The sequence below is a fragment of the Pelobates fuscus genome, chromosome 1 (genome assembly GCF_036172605.1).
Source record: "Pelobates fuscus isolate aPelFus1 chromosome 1, aPelFus1.pri, whole genome shotgun sequence".
In the NCBI taxonomy this organism is placed as follows: Eukaryota; Metazoa; Chordata; class Amphibia; order Anura; family Pelobatidae; genus Pelobates; species Pelobates fuscus.
In genome coordinates, this window is record NC_086317.1 from 462145837 (window position 1) to 462153120 (window position 7284).

The window sequence follows — 7284 nt, forward strand, 5'->3', positions numbered from 1 at the left end:
GTATCATGTATCGATAAAGTGACCTAATGACAGTGACATATTTAATTAATTAAAAAGACAGTCCTGTGGAAGAACAAAGGGATCTAATTACAGTGGCATGTATTATGAGTTATGGGGCAGCCCCATGAAGTAACAACATTTGTCAATTTCACACTTTCTTCTAATCTTAGTAGTCACTAGGTGGGAGGTTGCTACAAGAGGCCAGACACCATACCATGTAGTGGAGAACAGTGAAATGTACAACTACTTGAGGCAGGGGAACAAACTCAAGCAAATTACAACGGACTGTGAGTTTGAAATCATGCTTCTGTAAACACCAACATCAAGCTAGTGATCAAAATTGAAAGCTATTGGGCCAAGACCCAAAAACTTCATCACTCAGCCTCATGTTTTGTCCAGTGGTGTCTGTATAACATTGTCTAGTCTAGTTGACCGTATAGAGTGTTACATTGAGATATGCTATTGTCCTCTTTTGAGGTACGAGTTGATGTTCAGCTGTTTTCAACTTAATTCTAAGAACAAGACATCTTTTGAGATACTCCTTAGGGAACTTGAAAAACTCAGTATACCAGTCAGATAATTATAACTGCTATGTCATGTGTCTAGTCCATGAAACTCCCAGGCTTTTGGGAATATAAGCGTTCATGGACCATCCACTGTACTTGGAAGATGTGGCTATTGCAGAGAAGACCCTTGGAAACTAGACATGAACTCAAAGCAAATTGCGCCTAAACCGTCATTTTCATACATTTTGAACATTTTGGAGCATATCTATGGCCTTCTAACCTACCAAAAAAAAACTACCTTTGCAAAACCCTATTTAACTATTCCTGTTACATTTAAAGACAATATCTTAGCATTTCAATCCTTTGTCTTCCATATTGATGGTTCATATTCCCGCATATATATATATATATATATATATATATATATATATATATATTGTGGCAGGGTCAGAGAGGCTTTTTATGTTAGTAATAGATTGAAGCTCTCTATTCCCAGCATGATGGGGTTAATTGGTGGGAGTCACCCCTTGAATGTTATCAACCAGGTGAATGTAATTAACCAGCACTAGGGTTTTAAAAGGTTAGCCTCTGAAGACATCAGGGAGTCTAACAGCTGGGAGAGAGGAGGCAGTTTGAGACCCTGAGACCCTGAGACCCTGAGACCCTGAGACCCTGAGACCCTGAGACCCTGAGACCCTGAGACCCTGAGACCCTGAGACCCTGAGACCCTGAGACCCTGAGACCCTGAGACCCTGAGACCCTGAGACCCTGAGACCCTGAGACCCTGAGACCCTGAGACCCTGAGACCCTGAGACCCTGAGACCCTGAGACCCTGGTACTGTGTGAAACCTGCTTAAAGTGCTGTATTTCATTTTGTTTAAAACTGGGAACCAGATTAGCCAGTTGAATAGTTAGTAATACTGTTGTTTAGTCTCCAAGTTGGAGTAGGATTTATTTTCTTTATGTTTTATTTTGTGGGAGAGCACAACCTTGTATTTATTGTGGAAAGTGACAAACTGCAGTACTATTTTATCCTGACTGTTACATTTGAAGTTTATTGTGAAGAGCCTGGCCATCCTGCCACAATATATAAGCCCGGTATAAAGTGGGATTATGAGGCAAAAATGTGGTTCTTTGTTGAGCTCATTTGCATATGCCTTCCAAGAATTCCTTGCAGTAGTGAAATCACTATTAAAGTGAGATTTATGTGGTAAAAGTTTTATGGCTTGCCTGGTGTGTGTATTTGTGTTTAACATTGCATTACCTATTCACTTCATATATATATATAAGCCAGATTAGCTTCACCTTGTGATAAAAGTGCAATTAGCATTCCATATGTTAAGAATATCAGACAGCACTATCACTGGAGCACTTGCATATAGCCAGAGAACATTCTGAACATTTAGAAAAAACTGTTTGTGATTCAAATATTGGCAAAGTTTATCCCGAATTCAATAACTCATCAGTTAGGATCTGGATCTGGCGGCAGAGATGTATTTTAATCTTCTGCTTGAGTCTATAGATCTAATGATCCTAGTGGATATGTAGTAATTGTCACGTTCCGTTCCTGGCTGCGGATCATTCTGGTAATGGCTTCTGGTATCCAGTACTCCTTTTACTATTCTTGTTTAGTATTTCTTAGTTTTTGGTTTTCTATTCTATGTCTGGTTTTCTTTATGCTGGGATTTCTGGGTTCATTCCTATAGTTCGTCCCTGGATTTCCCAGTCTCCAGGTTTCCTTTAAATGTTTGTTTTATGTGACACACCCATTTGTTTTCAGCTTTTATTATGTGTTAGAGTTTCCTGCAGGCAGCGGCTCAAAGCTTCTGTCCTTTCTTGCAGGTAAGTGCTATATATGTGTTCTGAATCTGTGGATGTTTTAGTATACATTAGGCAGTGTAGGACCTGCCAGATATGGGATACATTGGCGTTGTTGGCAGGCTTATGCAATGTATGATCATATAGTTTGACTAAATCCCCATGATTTTCATATGTAGTACTTAGTTATTTCTCCTCTTGTTTTGCCTATGTTATCCTGTCTTGTTTTAGTTTGTATCCCCAGTCCATGTATAGTCCTGTCTAGTCATGCCAATGTTATGTTCATGTTTTCCTCATGTCTTGTGTATATGTTCTGGGTTTAGCTTACTATCCTTCTCTGGTTCTGGGTTCTACTAGTTCTGTCTTGTTTTCATGTTTGGTGCCTATCTCTAGTCTTGCCTTGTTTCTAGTACTGCATACAATCTTGCTGCAGAGCCTCCCAATTCAGCTCCTGGGAGGTCTGCTAATTTCCAAGCTCCTAGTTCCTGTTATCCGCACAAGCTGAATCAGGGTCTTGGTATGTGGCTGCACAAACGCTGGTGCTCAACACCAGGGGGCGTGCGGTTACCATGCACCAGACCCTGCTAATCTACCTCCACGCTGAAGACTCCCACTTAACATCAGGCATATTGGGTCCTGGTACACGCACCGCCGCCTAGACACTGTGTCTGGGTTCCGGGCACCGGACCGCCACCTTGACAGTAATCTCTGGTCTGAAAGATATGAGAGTAAATTCGGTGTAATTAGATACTATAGAAGCAATGGATACAATCCAGCATTGATTAAATTCCATTCCATGACAAACTACAATATGTTCCAATGAAAGAAAGCACACTTTGCACAATATTGTATTCATAGTTCGCTTGAATATAGCTCCCTTCTATCTGTGTACCTCTGCAATTGGGGGGACAGAATCTGTGTTCCATAGCTCCCTTCTCTCTGTGACTCCGTGTTCTGGGAGGTACTGACTCTGTGTCCCATTGTTTCCTTATATCTGCATTGTCCTGCAGTTGGAGGGATTGTTTCCGATAGCTCTCTTCTGTCTTCATCATCTTGAAGTTGAAGGGTCATACTCCATGTCCCATAGCTCCCTTGTGTCTGTGTCACCCTGCTCTGGCTTATATAGTTTAATCACTTTGCTGTACGCTCCATGACAAACTACATTTGTAACTTTCAATACATTCTAGTTAGAGAATGCACCTTTGCACAAAATTGTATTCATAGTTTGCTCAAATATAACTCCCTTATATCTGTGTCACCCTGCAGTTGGAGAGATAGACGCCATGTCCCATAGCTTCCTTCTGTCAGTGCCACACTGCAGTTGGAGGGATAGACGCCATGTCCCATAGCTTCTATCTGTCCAACGACAAGGCGACGTAGGCAGAGTTACGGGACATGGAGTATGTCCCTCCCACTGGTAAACAACATAGACAGAAGGGAACTATGGGATACACAGCAAGGTGACACAGACAGAATGCAGCTATGGGGCATGGTGGCTATCTCTCCAACTGCAGGGTGGCACAGACAGAATGGAGCTATGGGACATGGCATCTATCCCTCTAACTGCAGGGTGGCACTGACAGAACAGTGCCACCCTGCAGTTAGAGGGATAGATGCCATGTCCCATAGCTCCATTCTGCCTGTGCCACCCTGCAGTTGGAGAGAGAGCCACCATGTCCCATAGCTGCATTCTGTCTGTCACCTTGCTGTGTATCCCATAGTTCCCTTCTGTCTATGTTGCTCACCAGTGGGAGGGACATACTCCATGTCCCGTAACTCTGTCTACGTCGCCTTGTCGTTGGACAGATAGAATTTGCACAGTGTATCATACTGAGTGCCCAGCTATCTCATATTTTGAATGTTAACCGTATACACCATGCAGTGTGCAGTTCTATGTATTTGCCATGCAACTATTTTGTTCATGTTACTGCCGTGCTGTATTATTAATTCCATGCATTAGTGTTTTTATGTAATTGGTTTTATTATCTTTGTTTTATATAAAACTAGTTTTTTACCTTACCTGGAAATTCCTGATTGTATCCCTGAAGAGGAGCTACTACACTTTCTACCTCCTTGGTGGGGAGGAAACCACCTACGCTACACAGGATTGTGCAAAAAACATTTTGTGAGTATCTTTTTATTTTGCTTTTATAACAACAAAACAGCACTATTTTTCTGTTTTTATTCCCATTTTTTGTATTTGGAGAATATCTGTGACTACACTATATTCTGTTTTATGTCCCCATATGTTCCATACTGACTCACCACCATATGTGTTTGAGGACACCCAGAAGGCGCTGCTTCCCTGTACTCTTTCCGGACCTATACTTAGTAGCTGCCAGATAGAAGAGACTCTGGTTTGGGAAGTACTAGCTGCCATATCCAGATCTAACAAGTGCTGGGATCCTCACCATAACACGCACTTGATAAAAGTGTCTGGCATTCCATATTTTAGTCTCAAAAGTGAATCCATGATGGACGCAATCAAAGGTTTTAGTTTGGTCAAGTCAACTAAATAAAGCCCTTCTCCATGCTGTCTAGCACATTCTACAACGTCTCTCACTAACCGGAATGTCTTGTGTACTGCGGTTTTGAAAAACATTAACCTGAAGAGCAGAAATATGAATTATTCAACATCAATTTTATCCATTTTAAAATCTAATAACAAATATCTACCTCCTACAACTTCAGTATCCAATCCATTATAACATCATATCCCTGAAATAAAAATATAATTCCATCATAGCTCTCTATCTGAAATGACCAATAAAAAGGCCCATGTACCCATTCATTTTTTTGCACAAATTACATCCTTATTGTTCTTCAAACTAGTCTTTTGCAGCAAGCATATATAAAATGATTTTTCCTTTAAATATCATTCTTTATGTGGTTTTTAAACTATTAAGTTTTTTCTTTTTCAAGGTTAGCCATATTTAATTTATTTTTTTACTGGGTTTTCAGTTTTAGAAACAGGTTTATTCTGTACATTTTCCGTGCTAACCTTAGTTTGTATTCATTTATAATCTGTACTTTTTACAATAGACAGTTCAGAGCTACATAAATAATTTCCTTTTTTCTTTTTTGTTTTATATTCCTAGATCTTAATCTATACCCTCCCACATCACCCAGACTCTCATGGATGATATTGCTGGTGGTAGGAGTGTCAGCCTGTGTGGACCCTATCTCACTCTCACTAATGGATCCATTGGGAACTCACAATCACTCTAATTCCCATGTTTAATTACAGATGAGTCCACTAAACACATTGTGTCTCCAGTAGATTATGGACACATTTTATGAGTAACTTCTTAATAATTTGCCCTAATGGTTTGCTTTTCACTGACTGTGTTGAACTTTTCTTGATCTTTAACCCCTTAAGGACACATGACATGTGTGACATGTCATGATTCCCTTTTATTCCAGAAGTTTGGTCCTTAAGGGGTTAAAGGGTTCCGATTTTGGATTTCATACAGCTTCCCTTCCTCATTTTGCATTTCTCCTTGCGTTTTTTTTTAAATGCTCTTCTCTTTAGCAGCTACATCTGTCTGCAGTAAATCCATCTCTGTGTTAATTTGATCAATCGGTTGCAATACAGCTGCTTTCTCTGCTGCTCCCATAATACGAGACACTTTCTAGACTAACTCCATTCTCTGTTGACACACATCCTCACATATTCCACGTAAACCTCGATAAGAGTGTGAAACATATCCCAATCTTTTCTCCAAAACAGACAACTTTTTCCTAATCACATTTTCTTTGGTGGCCTAACAGTCAATTGGTTTGGATTCTTGGAAGTTGGTCTAACCATCTGCTGCAAGAGGGCTTCTACATTATAACTGATCTTCAGCACAGCAGTACTCCACCCTGGGTCTGAGGCCATCCTCAGCTTCCCTTTATGGAGATATAACCCTCTCATGAGTTATCGAGAGGGTTATATCTCCATATTATAGGAAGAGCTTTAGGGAGAGTCATATAGAATAAAAGGGGGAGTTATAGGTAGGGTTATATGGCATAATGTGATAAGTTATATGAGAGGTTGTATGGAGTAATAGGAGGAGTTATAGGAACGGTTACATTAGATTATTTTTAGTGAGTAATAATGCTTTATCACTGTTCAGAATGTTTGCCTATTCCAGGTCTTTTTTGGACGTTATGATTTTGTTATCGTCACTGCATCTTGGCTGCACACCTCACAGCCAAGACCTCAAACCCTCAAACCGTGACACAAAACTTACATCCTTAATAATATTTATGGTCTTGTCATATTTACTATATATTGTGCTAACCTGTAACGTTTCTAAGTTTTTGTAAAATTAGATTATCACTCTGTACCCATTTCAGAGTGAGCAGTTTAGCAGCCACATAAAGTCATATTATGGTAGGCAACCTTTGGTAGTCCAGATGTTGAGGACTACATTTCCTATAATGCTCTTACCGCCTTAATTCTGGCAAAAAAAAAAACCTCTAAAATGTGTCCTAGAGGGCTTCTCTTCCAGGACAGACAAAGCAAGCAATGTACGAACCTCCTGTTACTAAGATATTCTGCATAAAACACTAGAAATGGTAGAAAGTAATTACTACTTAACAGAATATCTAGTGACACATGCCACCATGAAATGTAACTGAATCAGGAATATCAAGTACAATCCAAGCTTGAAGAAATCATATCAGAGGTACAGGACAGATCTAACAGAATCAAAATGGTAGCACCAGGACATACAGGGCAGAGATGGTCATAGGAGTCATAATCTGAACCTTAACTGTGTGTTTTTATCATGCGTTTTCTTTCAATCAATTACATCAATGATTTAGAATATTTATTTATACAGATGATGAAATATAGTGATTTGTTTATTTTAATTAAAGTTTGATGTGCTTTATGAATAAAACAAATTACATTTTCATGGAGCATTTAATTTTATGAAGGAGAACAGAATTGTGAAAAACAGGTTCCGAGAAA